The 19,073-nt window shown below is 48.6% G+C and overlaps 1 protein-coding gene across 3 annotated transcripts in view; it reads right to left on the bottom strand.

Moving 5' to 3' along the window:
* Ttc7b (tetratricopeptide repeat domain 7B) overlaps nt 1–19,073 on the bottom strand; it is a 217,301-nt gene that overhangs the window by 169,192 nt on the left and 29,036 nt on the right. The window lies entirely within an intron of this gene.

Here is a 19,073-nt window from a genome sequence, read left to right as displayed (position 1 = left end):
ACACTCACTAGCACTAAATTAAAAGCCACGGTGGGGGGGGGGGGAATTGTTCCATAGTCTGGTCTTTTCTTGGATAAGAAGCAACCAAACAATGTAAGAGCTAAAACCAGTAGTTTAATAGAAGGAGAGCCAAACCAATACCCCAGAATATGTTAGAAGATCAAGAAAAATTGACCCCACTGGTTGATACTGTGTTCCTGCAGGCTGGACTCTGGCAGCTAAAGCCCATGGCAATTATCAAGCTATCCAGAGACATGTCAGAGCTCCGAAATCAAAGAAACACCTAATCTGTTCAATACAGCTTGATGATCCTTGTATTTTAGTAGGTTCCAAAGAGCCAAAGCCAGTCCTCTGGGTCTATAAGCAAAAGTCACACATGGCTAGTAAGGGTATTTAACCAGCTCCACAAGCTGCCCTCCACAGCAGAGGAGGCACAGTGCTTTGGGTGGGATCATGACCTAGACAGCAAGTCTGTCGCACCTAAGGTGTGGGCTGCATGAGTCACAGTAACAAGTCTCCCTTGGCCTGCAGAAGGCCTTCGTGGTGTCGAATTAATAGTGGCTTCTCTTTCCCCCAATACCATGCCTTTCATCCTACATGCACTGGGCATGTATCAAAGCACAGGCAAAATTCTAATAACCAACTCAGTTCTAGAATCCTTAGGTTCTGACAAAAGCTGGGCCTCTGGACTGGCACATGATTTTCAAGTGCCAGGGTCACATCAGCTCTGTCTGAGAGGCAAAGTCCTAGGTCGGGGCCCAGATCGGCTCCATTAGAAACTGAGAGGAAGCCTTGTCAGTTTAACAGTCATCCTCAGCAGTGTTCTCAGTGACTTTCTTTTCCCCTAGAGAAATGCATGATCATAAATGGGGAGGTGGTCAGACTTGCTAAAGGGCTTCTATGATGTCAACACCGCAGTAAGATCTCAGTAATACCTGCTTCTCCAAATCAAGCTGTATGCAAAAGGGTAGAAATTTAGTGTGTATTCATCTGTTCTCTCAAGACTAGGCACTACACAGAAAAGCCGATGACTTAGTCAGAGGTTCAGTAACACAGTGTTAGCATCTTCTCAGCTCTGATGAGAGACACTTCTAACTATACCCTAACAAGGTGGGCAGAATCATGGCAGAAGAAGAAAGGTCATGGTGGGACAGGAAGCAAAAGGACCAAGAGTATTCTATTTAACCAGAAACCTTGGTCCCTCAAGAGCTGCATCAGCACCTTCCGAGGTTGGCGCCCCAATGACCTAATCATTTTCCATTAGTTCCCACATCTTGACATTCCCTCACCGAGTAGCATTACCACCCTGGGAACCAGCACACTAAGCTTTTGGGGACCCACTCAAGCCACAGTCAACTCATACTAAAATGCTATTTGACAACAAGACCGGGTTTAAAGCATTAATAATAAATGGCTGACCACATTGCTGTGTTTCAAAAACACAGAACACCCACCCAGCCAGTCTATGATCCATCTCCCTGCTACAGGATGAAGTTCCACAGAGGGATTAGGATCTGGCAGGTCCTTCTGTGAACTCATAATGATAAAATCATTTGAATTATACACCCCTTGCTCTCAAAGCTCTTCCACACTCACTGGCTATTTAGTAACTCAGCGAGTAATATCTGCACCTAAATATGTGGGGAAGGAGACTCTCCGAGGAGTTAACTGACTTGCCCAGGTGCTGGAGAGGAAGCCACACACTGGGGGCCACGCCCTTCCCAGGCTGTCCAGGGTGCAGTACTGAAAGCTGAGGTAGTACAAGGGGCCAAAGAGAGGAAACTACCAGAAGACCAGGGGGAGGGAGGACACGACTGGAAGACCAGGGGGAGGGAGGACACGACCGGAAGACCAGGGGGAGGGAGGACACGACCGGAAGACCAGAGGGAGGGAGGACACGACCGGAAGACCAGGGGGAGGACATTACTGGAAGGTCAGGGGGGAGTCTAGTGGACAGGGTGCTGGATAGCTGAGACTCAAGCTGAGAGCAACTTGTCCAGCCTCTGCACTGCTCTATTTATGTGGGACTACAGAATTCCCCCCTGTCCAGCTATATCTGAGAGCCCCCGTTCTTTTCTGGGTATAAGACTGACCCACACTAATCAAGGTTCACTTAAGTAGGTCCTTCTCAGCACCTTGCATTATGCCTGGGTTTGATGTGCAGTTTCTGTTCTCCATAGCTACCCTACAAGGAAGGTGCTCATAGAACTTGTAGATTTGGAGTTAGGACACCACAGCTAACAGTGATAACATCACCTTGCTTTGACCCTGTTCCCTGTAACTACAAAGCCCTCTGGCAATCCTTTTACTGAGCAGCTAACAGCAGTGAACTCAATGCCCAATCCTAGCAAGGCAATAAAAATGAGCTACAAACAGAATCCTATGAACCAGTGCTGATTTTCTCTCCCACCAAGAGCTGCCCCACCTCGAACAATCCAAACCTTTAGGACCACCAGGACCACCAGATGTCCCAGGCCTTCTGTGCTATGAACCACTAAGACAATACCTTGTGCTATATGGCTGAACAGTCAAATTGATATTTTGATTCTTAAATGCCACATGGACATGAAGAGAATCACAATTTCTCAGTCATGTGATGCAATAAAGCTATAAATGCAACAGAGATCCTGTGAACCACAGCACCAGCCACTGCTCTCTCGGCCATCTTAACCACGGCTGGGGAACTCAGACACAGGGGAGGCACATCCTGAGGCTGCTGTAACCCGAAGGGGGTGGGAGGGAGTCTGTAGGACTTTGTAACTGGATGTACTAAACTTTAGTACAAGTCCATGTCTCTGATAACCCAGCACCGCGGTGCAGGCTTCAAAGGCAGTAATACAATGTTAGGGATCTCAAGTTCCAAAGTGGAAAGGAAATCCAGAAAGAGCCCGAGACTCACAGGCAAAGTCATAGGAAGGCAGCTCGCCTGGAGTCGCTGAACTCGTGTGCTTGCCTCTAGACTCAGGGTTCCCACAGGTATCAGGTGTGTGGGGGAGGATGAGGTGTGTGGGGCATGGAGAGGGGACACGACCATGGAAACACCACATGCGGGGGATGAGGGAAAAGAAGCTGTCAGGGGTCTCCTGTGAGGTTTCTCTCAACCCACAGCTTCTCTGAGTTTAAGTGGCTCCTGGCTGGAAGCCATGGCAGACCCTTTGGGAGACCACCAAGAACTGTTTTCCTTCTAGGCTCAGCATATCCTTCTCAGGAGCTATATACATGTGTACACCAAGGACACACACAGAGAGACACACACACACAAGCACACACACACACGCACACACACACACACACACACAAGCACACATCTCCAGAAGTGACGTCAATCCTGGGTTCAGCATTTACCTGCTAGAGCAAACACTCTTTCAGTGAATGTTTCTTCTCACTCCACAATTCTGCAAGCAAATGAGATGCTAATTCAACCTGAAATACTCATGAAACGAGAGTCCGTGATCTGAATTTATGCTCTTTTACATTTCCATTTAATAACAATATACCAATATGTATTTAACATTAGCAATAATAACAGCTGTTGAGAGCTACCTGCCAGTTCTCTGAGAGCTCCACGACAGAGGGACTGGGCCTTGAGGTGATAGGAACTCATCCAAGATGACACAAAAGGACAGAGCTAGGGTCCAGCCAGCCAGTCTGAGTGCACAGCTGTAGTTCTGGCATTCTATTACACTAGTCTCTGCAGCAAGAGTCTCTACGCATTGACCTAGGGCTAGAATGGGTTGTGAAGGCAGGCTCCTTTTCTCATGGCACATAGATGACTTTAAATGTATGACTGCTAAATGAGGGGCACAGGCAGGCAAATCTCCGTGAGTTAGAGGCCAGTCTGATCTATAGAATGAGTTTCAAGACAGCCAAGGCTATACAGAGAAACCCTGTCTCAAACAATCATCATAATAAAAACAAAGAGTGGAAATGATGAACCAGCGCCTGGCACAAGGCAAGCCCCCAAGCGTGAGCGGTGACTGACACCGCTGAGGCTTCCGGCTCGTGTCACCACTGCCCTAGATAACAGTGGCTGGAAAGACTCCAGGCGGGAGCACCATAGCCTTTGCTCTGATGCTTGTCAATGTTTAAACAACAGCTTGGCCGAGATACTGTTCAAATATTATAAGACGAACTACAGTATATAATTCAATGGAATATCACCAGATAATTCCGGAGCAGTTGATCACTCTAAAAAGAAGCCACCATCAGCAGTTCCTTCCTGAGCCCCCTCCAGACCCTGGGACCACTCATTGACTTTCTGCCTCTAGGATGTGCCTTTTCTAGTCAGCTCATAAAAATGAAATCATATGGGATTTGATCTTTTGTGTCTGGCTAGATTTAGCAAAATATTTTCAAGGTTTGCAGTTATTTAGCAAGTATTCCAGCTTTATTACTTTTGAAATTGGGGTGAGATGCACAAACACATGCTTAGCCCCTTACGAGCTGCATTTGGTCCAGCACTATATGATGACTACGATTAATTTTTAAAACCTCATCTCTTTTGATTACCAAATAATATCCTACTGTGTAGAAGCTTCATTTCCTTTATTCATTCACAGACTGCCGAATTTTGGATTTTATTTCCACTTCTTGTTTATCCAGAGTCCTGCCACCAACCTTCAGGCACTGTTTCTCACAGGAACCTATGCTTTCATTTTCCTGGCTACAGAGCAAGACATGGACTAGAAGATTACATTGGCCAACTCTTTTCTGTCGTGCTATTTTTAAGGTCTGTTTGAAAAAAAAAATCATACCTACCATCTAACTATAGACCTTCAAAATACTGAGGCAAAGGGGCAGGGCTTTGGGCAGACAGCTGGCTTCGAACCCTTGCTTCTCCAAACAGCTGCCCTGTGAGTCAGGGGCCTGCTGTCTAACGTTTTGGAGACTGTTTCTCCTCACATCACACAAATGTGCAAGTGACATTTGTGCCAGTGACGATGTCAGTGCCTGGCATTCAGAAAACACTCAGCCAACCGCTACCGCCCTCGTCAGCAGGCATCTTCCTGGTGCCAGTGACAGCTCCCTTCCATTTTCTTTTCAGGGATATCTAAAAATACAGGAAAGCCTCAAGCAGAAAGTAACCATCAGCCACATTCGAGCCCCTCAGAGTTCAGGGCGATTAGCATAGCTGCCACAGACCCCTGATCCCAGTGTGATGCCTTGTCACGGTGGCTGGGGCTCATGTGTTCCCAGAGGAACCATGACCCAGAGGTCACACTGGGGACTCTGCAATGCAAAATGGAAGCAAGGGTGACAGTGACCAGGAAACATGTGCAGCTGTCCTTGCCTCACTGCACAGACTCCAGTGAGCAGCAAGGTGATGTGCTGTCCTAGCTGGGATGGAGTCTCAGAGCAGCCACTTGTAGCGTAAGGAGGAGGAGACATTCCTCAACCATGCAACAGGGCAGGTAAGACATCAGCCATAAAGTCACCCAAGTCTGAGCTTGCTGACCTGAGTCTGATGCCTGGAATCTACATGGTGGAAGAGAACCGTCTCCTGCAAGACACCCTCTGACCTCCGGACATGTGCAGACACATACATGCACATACAAAGGCATTAAATGAATTCAGAACAGACACCTCGGCAGACTTTCACTGAGAGCACTGTTCTCAACCTTTCTATGAACCAAGTTTCTGCTGCCTCCAGAAGGAAAACCAATGAGAAGTCGAGAGGCACAAGCGACATTAAATATGAATGCAGGTCGGGGCAGTGAAAGGACTCACGCTCTCCTTACAGCACCTAAATATAAACAGGAAGCTATGATCAGCACCCTGAGAGGCGTGGTCCATTCCATACAGCGATACAGTATGCAGCTTCCCAGCACATGGGAATCGTGACCCTAGAGTGGGAACGGGAGGGGAGGTAAAGGGGATGGACAGCTCGCTAGTAGTTCTCCATCCCATCAAGGCCAGGCAGCATCCCTCCCACAAGTTCTGTCCCCATAGCCGGCTTCCCACACAGGAGCTCTGCAGTGACCGCTCCTGCCTTCACACCTACCACACATCGGCTTCCTATCAACAACTTCCTTTTCATCGCCAAAAGTGATCTCAAAGCTTCAATGCAGAAAAGCATCTTCTCAAAGAAAAACAACGGGGCCTCTATGGTCCCTGCCCCTCGGGAAATGGGGAAGCATATGCACAGGGAGTTTAGGCTGTGCCCAGGGTCTCATAGGGTATTAGCAACACCCACCCTGATTCTTGACCCCAAGTTTTGTACTTTGGTACCCGCTTGGGACACAGTCCCCAACAGACTAGAGAACTGTCTGTTCTACAGCTCTAGGACCTCACCTAGAAGGGCATGGCCATTTGTAAACATGTAGTTCCTACAACTTGAAATTCTGTCTATTCAAAACTATCAAGAAGTGCCTGGCCTTCCACATGGGCATCCTTAACTTCCGGGACTTTCTACTCAGGAGGATACAGGGCACGACTCCTGCTAAGGCTCTCTACCCTGGCACAAAGGTCCCTGTGCTAACTCGGTCTTTGTTGAAGCTGTCCCCAGGGCACTGGCAGCAGTCTGGTCCTCAGCCCGAGATGGGTAGATAAGCCTGGGTGTGACCTGGCTGCACAGAGGCAGGCTGTGCAGCTTCCTCCTAGAGAGGCTGTGTGTCCCTCACTAAGTTCCGGTTAACAGAGCCACCAGGCAAGTTCAGCTTTCTCCTGGCATCACAACTAGGCCAATCTCTGAGACTGCAAATGCCAACTCAGTCTGGCGGGCACTATGTTAGCCTGCCTTGCGGCAGGGCAGGGACCATGAGGAGCTAAGACACGAGTGACAAGCAGATACTAGGAGTGGGATGTGGAATGCACCTGGAAGGGAGCAATTGCAGCAATACTGGTTCCTGTCTGAGCCTTGACAGGGTTCCTGCGACCCCTGGTGGCAGCTGCCATCATGCTGCAGAACAACCTCTGACTGCTGTAAAAAGTCGAGTCTGACAGATGTGGCCCCCATTGACTTGCTATGGAATTCTGGGTTCTAGGTTTTTAGTGTGTCCTGAGCTCCAAAGCGCCCCCAATATCCTTAAAATAAGAGGAAGAGAAAGAGAAAGAAGGAAGAGGAGGAGGAGGAGGAGGAGGAGGAGGAGGAGGAGGAGGAGGAAGAAGAAGAAGAAGAAGAAGAAGAAGAAGAAGAAGAAGAAGAAGAAGAAGAAGAAGAAGAAGAAGAAGAATCATCATCATCATCATCATCATCATCATCTGGGGGCTGGCTGCACTGTTTAGGAAAGGCTGTTTGTTTTTCCTTCCCTCATGTAGGGTCTACAATGGTTGTAAGTCTGCTCAACGCACCTCACAGCAACCAGGACCAGCCTCTCTGTCAGTAAGGGCCTGCGATCTCATGGTGACACAACAGTGAAGAGGCAGACGATGGTTCTATACCTACCAGCTCTCTAAAATGGGGACTCTATCTATGCCAGTCTCTAGGGTAGCAAAGATCAAGGGGAATAAGAGGCAAGGGCTTAGACCACGCTCGAAGGATGTTTTACAGGCTATAACCATCACCAGTAATCTGGTACTACATCCCAGAACCTGGGACACATTGGTCCCTATGCAACCTGAGGCCTGTCTGTCTGGGAGGCTGCAGCATGCTTTGCAAGGCAGCTGCCATATCTGCTGGGCACTGGGCAGGGCACTGGGCAGGGACTCAGCTTCCTGCACACCCCCCCCCCCCCCGCCAGCACTCTACGGACAGCTACACTCCGTGCCACACAGCAACACCCTCATTTTCCACAGAACAGCCGGTGCTCTGCTTCCGCCCCCAACAGAGCTCAGAGCTCTCCAAATATGGGTGTGTGTGTGTGCTTTCTTCTTTTCCAGAGCATCATGAATATCTGGGGGAAGAGGATGAGCACTAGACATGCTCTAGCAGCCAAATGAGACCAGGAGGGGTTGTGAACAGCAAGGCTCACACTCAGATCCAATTAGTCAAAACACAGGAGCCAGGCCAGGTGACAGTCCACATCAGACCAGTTCTGTACAAGCCCAGGGCCCTACAAGATCCTAGAAGGATGGAGCTAACTCCCAAGAACAAAGTCCTGAGTGACTAGCACACAGTGCCTGAGCCAATGCACTACAGAAGCCCTTTAGCCTAGCAGGCGGAGAGGCAGTTCAGACTCTGAAGGTGACTGTGGGCAGGAGAGGAGCTACAGACAGGATTGTGTGCTTTAGAGCTTGCCGAAGGCCATATCTAAAGTAGACAGGATTTCATACACACTGGAAACTTCGGATTAAACAACCTGGATCTACTTGAGTAGTGCACCACAACATGCCAGGGCAAAGTTTTAATAAACTGTCTCATGCGGGGACCCTATGTGGCAGACTCTATCCTTGCTGCAAGCAGCTTAGACATGCCCAGCCTCAATGCCCAGCCTAGAACGTGTGTGCACGTATTTGCTGATTCCATGAATTAATTAGTTATACAATCTATTGGAGAGAGGCAAGTGACAGATGTAAAATAATCAAACGAAAGTTGATTGCCAAACTAGACTGTACTAACCTTAGAGGAGGGATCAGGAGCACGGGGCAGAGTCTATACGCAAGAACAGTGTCGCTGAGGCTGGACCCAGTTCAGGGTAGCAGAGTAAGACCAAGTTGGAAGAAGAGAAACCCAGTGAGGGAGTGGGCCTGGAAGAGGTGAGGGCAGGTGAGTGGGCGGGCAGGCAGCCTGGAGGAGAGGGTGGGTGGACACAGCAGGATATGTGGCCAGCCCGACCATCTGGGAGCTACTGTCCAAAAATCTAGAAAAACAACGAGTGCCTACATTTAGCAGAAAACTCACTAACAACCCAAGCTTTGAGTTTGGGAAAAAGATTACTTGTTTGGTCAAATGTTACTTTTCCAAGATCCAGTTTAAATTTCAGTTTGACTTGTCCCGCTTGATATTCAGGTCACTGTCTGTATGCTGCCCTCGTACAGAACATCAGCGGCCACAGTAGGACAGGGGGAGTTCTGTGTCACTGCAGATAACCGTTACCTCCTGGTAGCACCAAGATCAGTCCTTGTTCTCCTCTTTCCCTGAGTACTCTGTGTGAATGCCAGGCACCCTGCCTTACCCGCAGAGAATCCTTTAATACGACCAATAAACTAGCAGCCTAGAAATCCTTTTAGGTGCTCAGGTTCTCAGGATAGCACCCCCAGGTGATCAGAACTCACCAACCCAAATTCCAGCTGGCAACTTCCTGCAGCCCAGGGAAACGCCCCTCCTGTGCAGCCCAGCAGCTCCAGTTGTTCCCCGTGTAGTGGACTGAGCAGCCACTTCCTCCTCCCCGTACTCACTCCTCACTAGCCCCTCTCACACCTGCAGCTTGTCCCCACCATCTGCGGCTTCTCTTTCACATTCCTCCCAGTCCTTCAAAGGCTTCCCGGTTCTGACCGTCTGTCGGGGCCTTGGTGCAGCCCTCCATACTTGGAAGCTAGGCTTTGGCTCTATTGCTGGTATCGGTCAGGACCAATGAGAGAAAGCATGCTAGCTCTTTGAAATGAAGGGAAATTAATGTTTGGAACTGTCTGCAGAAGAGAGGAAAGAAGGAGGAAAGTCACATGGTTCCCCACCCCAGAAGCAGCATCAGCAGGAAGTTGCCGCATCACAAAGGCTGGAAAGGCCAGAGGGAGGAGGTGGAGTAGAAAGAGCCCAGAAAACAGGGGTCATTGTGTGGGAGTTAAAACAGAGAGGGAAGTCTCATTTGTAGGGAGCTGGACATACCGTGACTTTAATGTCATCCTACCCAATGCCTTCCAGCAGTGCCTCCTGGTGGCCAAAGCCAGGCACAAATCAACTGATGAACCCAGGGAAACAGCAGAAGTCAGAGCCTTTGAAATAAAGAACATGGAGGAAGGGCCCAGGGCCAGCTCATGGTCTCCCACAGGCCTTCTTCCCTACAGTCATTAATTCCTTCCGATCTAGTCTCCACTCAGCACCAGAAAAATACTATTTCTTATACACTCATGCAAGCCCATTCTTCCTCCTTAAAATCTGCCAATAGCTGGCAGCTTCCTGGCAAGAGGAGAAGGAGAATCTGACCGCTAGACTGACGCTGTCAATCAATGGCATGTACAGGAAGTGTTGTTTGCTTTGACTATGATGTGTATTGAGTCTGCTTTATTACATGGGGCAAGTCACTACTCAGATTATCCCTGAAGGATGAAGTACAGAGTATTCTTGAAGCTGTCAACCCTGAAAATGGAACCAGCTAAAAAGCCATGGTTATTTGTCACTAGTGGCTCCGTGCTCCTCTGAAAAGACACCATATAGCTGGATGGTGCATGGCATTAGTTTCACCTACTCAGGAGGCTGAGGCAGGAGGATGGAAATTCAAGGCAAGCTTGAGCAACAGAATGAGACTGTCTCCAAAAGAAAGTCAAAACAAACAAAACATCACAACACAACCCGACATAACAACAGATGCCAAATAGAGAACAATGTGGAGCGTGGGTAAAGGCTCTAAAATCTAAGGCAAGAGTAGCAAGAGGTTGGATCAGCAATCAGAATCCTTCTACAAAGAAAAGCCATGGTGCATATGAATGATGAGAAAAGAAGCAACGGCAAAGAGCCAAAGCGGAGGGCGCGCTCCACAAAGCGGAGGGCGTGCTCCACAAAGCTGGCCTCTGACATCAGTGTCTTCATAGCAAGGGCAGCTCAGCACATGGAAAGCACGGGTGTCCTGCATGAATCCTCAGCAAGACTGACACACCAAGCCCAGCCACACAGAAAACAATCAGACATCATGACCACTTGGGAGGCATCCTGGGAATGCAAGACTGATCTAGCGTATGCCAATCACTGTACTAAGAGAATGAAGCACACAAATTCCATGACCTTTATAACAGGAAAAAAGTGCCTTGAATTCTCTAGCACAAGTAAAAAAATTTTTAAAAATCCAGCAAACTAGAAATATGAGAAGTCCTTGGAGTTGATAACGTCATAAATAAAAACCCAATAGGTGACCTAAGCTTAATCAAAGCTTAAAAAGACCAAAGGTTTCCACAATAAGAATGTGGGCTCTGGAAGAACCAGCCTGTGCAACTATGCAGGAAGAAAGGACGGAGGGACAGAGGGAGGGAGGGAGGGAGGGAGGGAGGGAGGGAGGCAGGAAGGCAGGCAGGGAGGCAGGCAGGCAAAAGTAAAACTCTGTATTTGCAGGTGTCAAAAGAGTATACAGAAAACACTAAAATCCCTTGAAAAGACTATGAGAGTAAAGAGTTCACCTGGACTGTGGAACATGAAACAAGCACAAGAAAACCAGCTGCATGTCCATGGCAGTGAGCAATCTCAAAACAAAATCAGGGAAACAATCCTACTTACAGTAACAGAGAAAGGAATAAAGTGCTTAGAGTAAAATGTTTAAAGGAAATATAACAGATGCATTCTCAAAGAACCTAGACAATATGCTTTAAGTGAAAAAAGGCACGCCATGTTCATGGATTAGAAGATGACAATACTGTTCAAATTCTCCTGCCCTAGTGTACAATCTGCCCTAAAGTTTATATGGATATGTAAGGAATCAATAGAGCTGAGACAACCTTGAGCTGGAAAAGTAAATCAGAAGACTGCCCAAGTCCAAGGCTTATCCAAGGCTACAGGGGTGATGACAGCGCAGTACGGACACCGTGGCCAGTGGAGTCCAGAGAGGAGCACTCACAATTATGTTCAACAATAAGCACGGGAGGGAGACAATTCAATGGGAAAATAATGGCCTTAACCATGGTTCTAAAACAACAGGAACTCCACACCCAAAAGAATGAGTTTGGACCTTCCCTCATAAAAAATAAAAATTAACTCATGATGGAGATATGAGACCTAAGTTTATGAGTTAACAGCACAAAGCTCCTTGTAGAATAGACCAAAGGAATAAATCTTCCTCACTTCAATTAGCCAATGATTTTCAAATATAAAACCAAAAACAAAAAATCACTGGCCTTAACAAAACTATGATTACTGTGCTCTAGGAACACGGAACAAAACAATGCTGATAACACACCCCCACGCCCAGAGACCAGAGACGTCTCTTCCCGCAGTGCGTGATGTTAGCAGAGAGACCCACAACTGCTGATGACACACCCCCACGCCCAGAGAGAGACCAGAGACGGCTCTTCCTGCAGTGTGTGGTGCTAACAGAGACCCACAACTGCTGATGACACACCCCCACGCCCAGAGACGGCTCTTCCCGCAGTGTGTGGTGCTAACAGAGACCCACAACTGCTGATGACACACCCCCACGCCCAGAGACCAGAGACCAGAGGCGGCTCTTCCCGCAGTGTGTGGTGCTAGCAGAGACCCACAGCTGGACAGTGGAGAGCCCAGGGCGAGAGGCTTTGGATCATTAGTCCTAAGTGGGGTGTCTTTATCAAACTCCTCTCCTCGAGGCTCAGGGATCTAAGCAAAAGAGGAGGTGGGAAGATTCTAAGAGCCAGGAGAAGGCGGATGACTCCAGGGGAAGAGCCATCCAGACACAACACGGCTGGTGCACATATGAATTCAGAGACTGTGACAGCACACATAAGATCTGCAAGGTCAGACTAGACAAAACCCCGTCACACAGGAGGAGAGAGAACACAAGAGTTCACTCCTAACAAACACCACTAGGTAAGGGAAAAATCACCTCTGAACAGGTGAAACTCCTTTGGAAAACAGTTTCCAATTCCTCAAAATGGTAAACCCAGAGGTATCCGTGATGCAGTGACTCTTGTACCCATTTCTAGTAAGGTACATGAAAATGCACGCCCACCCCAATCCACACACAGCTATTCTAGCAGCATTACTCCTTAAAAACATGGTTTTTAATTTTTATTTATTTATTTATTATTTTTTGTTTTTCAACTCAGGGTTTCTCTATGTAACTTTGGAGCCTGTCCTGGAACTTGCTTTGTAGACCAGGCTGGCCTTGCACTCAGAGGTCCCACCTTCCTCTGCCTCCCGAGTGCTGGGATTAAAGCTGTGCACACCACCTGAAAGAGAGCCCAGCAGGTAATTTACGGGCACTTCCACTAAACCTGACAGCCTCGGTTCAGTTCCCAGAACCCACACAGGGAAAGCACTGAATCATGAATATTGTCCTCAACGTCTGTATATGTGCTGCGGTATGCCTCTGGGGGGATGATGTGCCCAAGTCCTTTTGACGCGTCTACAAATTGGATATAATACACATACATTTTATCTACACTGAGGGGAGGGGTCAAGAACTCAGACCAGGGACAGCTCGAAGCACCACTCCTGGCTCTAGCTAGACCTAACCCAAACAAACAAGTGTGCAAGGGGCAAAGCCTTCACTGCTGTGCAAATGTGAGGGTGTGGAGTGATGAGGAGGCAGCCATCTTGTTCCCCACCTCTGGCACACTGAGATGACGCCTCACAAGGTCCTGCACTTGAACATTTGCGTGTTACAAAGCATTTTCTCACTCATCCCCTTTGGTCTTCTCCACACTCTTGTGTGAGAGAGTACTGTTGGCCCCATTTTGTTGGGGAAAAACTATGACAGTCAGATTAAATTTCTTACAAATCACAGAACAGAACCAGAACAAATGAGGGTCCGACCTCAGGGTCATGTGCACACTACAGATTCTGGAGTCCATGGCCTTGCCCAGAATTCCAGCTCTGCACTGGCCAGATGCTGCAGCTTCTTTGCAGGGACTGACACCTCATGATACCCTGAGTTCCTGGGACAAGTGCACTTCCAGTCTACACACCTGCTCCAGAGCTTTTTATAAAGACAGGCCAAGGAAGCCAAGGCTGTAACAAAAGTTTCTGCAGACTGACTCATTTTCTTGCCATTTCCCACATAATTGCCCAAAGCCTGAGGCCAGACAGACGTAGCTCTCCTCTAGAACCCTCCCACGTGCCTAGCTCAACTCCTCCAGATTGTTCTTCCTATCCACTGGCCAGGGCTGCTCCCAAGGCCATGGTGACCTGTCACAGGGCAGTTAGCTGGCTCCCCCATTTGCCTGTCAGGGCTGCCTCAATGAAGAAAGGGAATAGAAGGCTCTGGATCTAACTGAGGACTCTTATCAGAAGAGTCACTACTATGGGCATTTGTCATGGGCACTTGCCCTTTCCCGGATTCTGAAGTGGGCTACCCCCTTCTTCACACTTTCCACGCTGGGGCCATTCCGGATACTGTCGCAATATGTATACATCATAGGTAACTCCATTAAGGATGGGAGAGCAAAGCTGTCAGGGCCAGCGAGACTCACTGAGGACCTGGCTGAGTTCTGAGCATCAAACCCAAGAGACGACACAGAGCCCAGACCTACTCCACTTATATTTACCCAAACGGGAACCAGCAGGAGGGCAGGTGACCAACCTGAACAGGAACCAGCAAGAGGACAGGTGACCAACTCAAATGGGAACCAGCAGGAGGGCAGGTGACGAGAGAAACAGAGTGGAAGGACCCAGATGCCACTAAAGAAAGAGAGAGAAGGGAGCCTCCTGGAGGACTGCCCTGGAGAGGCGCGCCTTGCCCCGCCCTTCCTTCTCAGCCCCACTGCGCCCTCTCCGCGCGCGCACGCGCGGTGTCTCTCTTCACAGGCCACTCGGTGGACCAGGTGACCCTGAGCCGAAACCTCTGCAGCTGTGGGTGGGAGAACCCTGCCCTCCTTTGAGTTGGTTTCCTTGGGTGTTTGTTACAGCAGTAGAAAGCTGAGTGGTATAGATTCTGTACCTGTCCTCTTTCCGTGTGAAGGTCAGCCTTCTCTGTGTGGCCAGCACTGTGTGTCAGGCAAATCGTGCCTGTGCCATATGGCCTAAGTTGGAAGACAAATTTCTGTCCCACCATCTTTCCAGAATACTGTTTATAGCTTTTATAATGTGTGTGTGGTGTGTGTGTGTGTGTGTGTGTGTGTGTGTGTGTGTGTGTGTGCATAAAGCAGGCGACATGCGCTGAGACGTTCTGCCAAGGGGAGCCTGTACATGATTAGCTGTCACCCCTCGCTGCTGTTCCTCTTCACACACTGCCAGGAAGCAGAGCGGTCTGGGAATCCTGCAGTCTGTAGAGAAAGTTAGCAAACACCACAGCACGGGCCCCTTGCTCCTGGTCGGTAGGAGAAGCCAGAGAAGAGAAGCCCAGCCCAAGGATATTTCCCTTCCTCTGCGAGCCCTCCTCACCAGTGTCTCCAGCCCACTGTGAAGGAAGTTGTGTGGGGCTGTGGGAATCCCTCTCCTGAAGAAATATTTCCTGAACTGACTGCACATCCCAACATGAAAGGCCTTCTGTGATGAAATCATTAATGGAGGCCCTTCCAAGTCAGTCCTGGACAAGAGTAATGAGGTTCAGGGCACACATCCAGGCCCCGCCCCCAAGCAACCCTGTTTAGAAACCTCTCCAGCTGCCCTGAGCGCTGGCACCCAACTTATCAGCTCTGAATGCCTCGTCAGCAGATAAGCTGCCCTTAGAGGTGTCCCTCCAACACATCCAGGAAGTATGACCAACAGGCAGCAGAGTGTTCCTGCAGGAAAGCCAGCCTCTCCTGCCCCTAACTGGATTCCTTAGGTTGTCAGGAGAGGTACATCTACTGGCGGTCAGGTCCAAGGGACAACTGGAACAGAAACAAGCAACATCTGCTCCTCTGCCAAAGGGTATACCGAGTGCTGATGTGCACCCCTCCCCAACACACTGTTTTATCATCCTCTACAGATGAGGAAAATGAGAACCAGAGAAATGATACTTTGCCCGCAATCCTTGGACTTCCAGACCCTGTGAATAAAGGCAGAGATGTCAAACTCAGGACCAGGGAAGAGTCAATGAAGCGGTTCTACAAAGGTTCCCAGCAAAGTGTGTTTTCCCAACTAGGACAGAAGTCACAGAGCGAAGGAGAAAACTTTCTCATCAAGAACTTCTCCTTGGGCAGACAGACTGTAGGAGCCAGAGGACCAGGCAGTTTGCTGTGAGATTGTGTCTCCTGGCAAAGGTTAGAAGCTACACACATAAAGTCTCCTCAGCATGACTGCCTCAACAAGAGCTGAAAAGGGAAACTCCAATCAATATGCCAAAGTAGATGGGGAAAGGACCACAGGGCTTCAGCCCTCACAATTACAAGCAACTAAGGAATGTTGAGAGTGGAAGAAATGGTCTTCCCCAGGGAAGAGCACTCCAATTGGTTATCCAATATCAAATGTAACATTATACAGACTGAATAGGTTATATTTAAGGACACACACACACACACACACACACACACACACACAATATATATATTTAGGAATATCTATGTTATACATACAAAGTAGATAACAATAATCAATGAAAAAGAGGGCGTGAATTTGAAAGAGCAAGGAGGGGTAAATGGAAAGGTTTAGAAGGAGGAAAGAGAAGGGAGAAACGATGTAATTATAATCTCAAAAAATGTCAAAAAAGAAAGTAAGTAAGCAAGAAGTAGACTAGGAAGGAAGGAAGAGAAAAATTCCTCTTGGGTTGGAGAGATGGCTCAGTTGAATACTGACCAGTTTGTGTTTCCCAAACCACTCAAGGGAAGGCATAGCTCTGCAATCATCTCTGAAGTCAAATCTTGGCTCAACCTCTACCTAGCTGAGGACCTGGGCAAGTTATCTACCCTCCCGTGGCCAGGTTTCCTCCTCTGCCAAATGGAAAGAACAATGGTCAGCATCATGGGCACTGTGAACACTGAGTAAGATGCCCAAGCAAAGGGCAAAGAAGACTCAGTATCCCATGGGCCATGGACGTCACTCCTACAAATCTTACCCAGTCCCCTCGCACATATATATCTGGAGCTGTGGCCCACAAAAGGTTCTTGAGAACTGATACTGGCTTCTGCTTGTCAGTAAGCAAAGGCTAACATTCTCTGGCTAGAGGACAGCCTTCCAGCCATGGGTCCAATGACATTTGCTGTCTCTGGAAAACCCTGGTCAAGTAAGTCCCTATGACACCACGAGACACCTAGAAAGTGGCAGATAGTTCTGCCTATGGCTTGTGCAGGAGCACAGGAGGGGTAGAGGTTGAAGGCATGCCTACCCATGGGGCACCTGCCACTTAGCTATAGCCTGACAAGACAGCTCTTCCTCTCTTTCCAAAGAAGACAGTAGAAAGTTACATGCTTCTGATTCTAAGACAGTAATGATCAACTCTAAAGCTGACAAAAATAAACTCACCGCAGGAGGCCTCCAGTCAGCAAAGCACTTCTTCTGATTTAAGGATACCTATAACACCATAAATCCAGACTCCCCAGTCAGAGGTGTCCTCTTGGGAAATCTCTAGGATCTTGGTAGAGAAACAGAGCTAGTATCTCATGAGCTCCCCAAAGAACTGGTTTGTCTTTGGGCATCTCCATGAACTGGGTGGGCAAGGTATCTGTGATCGTCACCTCCAGGCCCCTCCCAGTTCTCCATTGATACTTCTTAAGTTTTTTATTTTATTCTATTTTTCTGTGGTATGAGTGTTTAGCCTGCATACATGTATGATATGCACCACATACGTGCCTACTGATGGTGATGAGCCACCATGTGGGTGCTGGGAATCAAAACCAGGTCCTCTGCAAAAACAGCAAGAGCTCCTGACCACTAAGCCATCTCTCCAACCTCACTAACATTACCATTATACTGTGTGTCAGGTAACATTTTAAGATAGATAGATAGATAGATAGATAGATAGATAGATAGATAGATAGATAGATAGGTAGGTAGATAGATAGATACACAGATACATAGATACATAGATAGACAGATAATTTTACATAATCCTTATAAATCATGGAGATTTTGACAAAGGGAACACTGAGGGACACGAGCTGTAACACTGCCAGCATGTGGCAGTGACAGACAGGCCCAAGCAGATACTAAGAATTGGTGCTCACACTATCATTCTGCATGGCCCCTCCCCAGGAATCTGGGCTCTCAGTGTCTGGGTTCTTCAAGACTGCTGCTGCTTCCTCTAGTCCAAGTGACCATTCATTGACCCACTACATGTGTGATTCTGCACCATGCCTGCAGGTATCAGAAACTAACAAAAGTCACAGGTCTCATTAGCCAATGTCTCAAGAGCCAGCGTCAGTCTTGTATCTAAGTGCCCACTGCTAAGTACATTATTACGCAGGGCCAAACTCGGGGACCACAAGACTGGGCAGGCAGTGACCTGCAGACAGACAATGTTCACTTTTTCATTTTTAGACTGAGGGGATAAAAGCCTGAACTCTGACACTAAGAAGACCCAGAGCCACGCAGGAGCCCTAACCAACAAACCAACTCCTGGTTACAGCCCATCAGCCCCCAGGCTGGTCATTAACTGGAAACTACCCAATGAAGATTCTCTCATTCTACAGTTTGGTTCCTGGCCTGGAGAAGTGAGCATACATTCACATGTGCTTGCACACACAGCTAGCTCTAGCAGCCTAACACTGTTAGGGGGTGCGATGCACCAGAGAGGATGGCACTTGGGGTTCAGCCCCTAGGTCCCTGCTTCTCAGACAGAGGCAAACAAAGATAGATACTCTCAGAGCCCAGAAGACAGCCTCAAAGGACCATGCCCACTAAACTGCTTGAGCCTGTCAAGAGCAGTGGTACCTTTTCCCAACCCGCAGGAACATTTAGACAATTAGGTGAATCAGGAAGCTTTGGAGGCTCCAGGGAACTGAGTAAGGACATCAGGCCTCTCACAAATCTCTTCAGAAGTAAGCCTTGGGCTTGCCTTGTTCGGTGCCTTAGAGTACGGGTCAGCCAGACAGGCTGGACCACCTGTAGCCCCACATCTCAGCAGCACACAAGTGGCCAGTTCCCCGTCCTGGGTCAGCCACAGTCATGTGCAACGTGCACCTGGGATGGCAGGAGGCTGGAGGCCAAGCAGAGGCTTCATGCTGCCCATTTATGAATGTTGTAGCCTTGGGAAGCCCAGTTCTGAGCATCCCTTACCCCTGTCAGCCCAGAGAGCCTTCTCCTACTTCTTTCTGAGAAGGTGGTGCTGCCCCAGCCCTTTCACACGGTTAATGTCTGGGGCGAGGATGAAAGCATCACTTACTGAGCACCGAGTAGGGGCCAGGTGCCATGGTAAGTGCTTTCTGCACATGATTTGACCTCCTCCTCTAACCACATGGCACAGATATGACATAGGAGGGATCGGCAGCTTGGCGATAGC

Source organism: Arvicola amphibius, chromosome 7, assembly GCF_903992535.2.
Source record: "Arvicola amphibius chromosome 7, mArvAmp1.2, whole genome shotgun sequence".
Classification (NCBI taxonomy): Eukaryota; Metazoa; Chordata; class Mammalia; order Rodentia; family Cricetidae; genus Arvicola; species Arvicola amphibius.
This window is presented reverse-complemented; position numbering and strand designations above follow the sequence as displayed.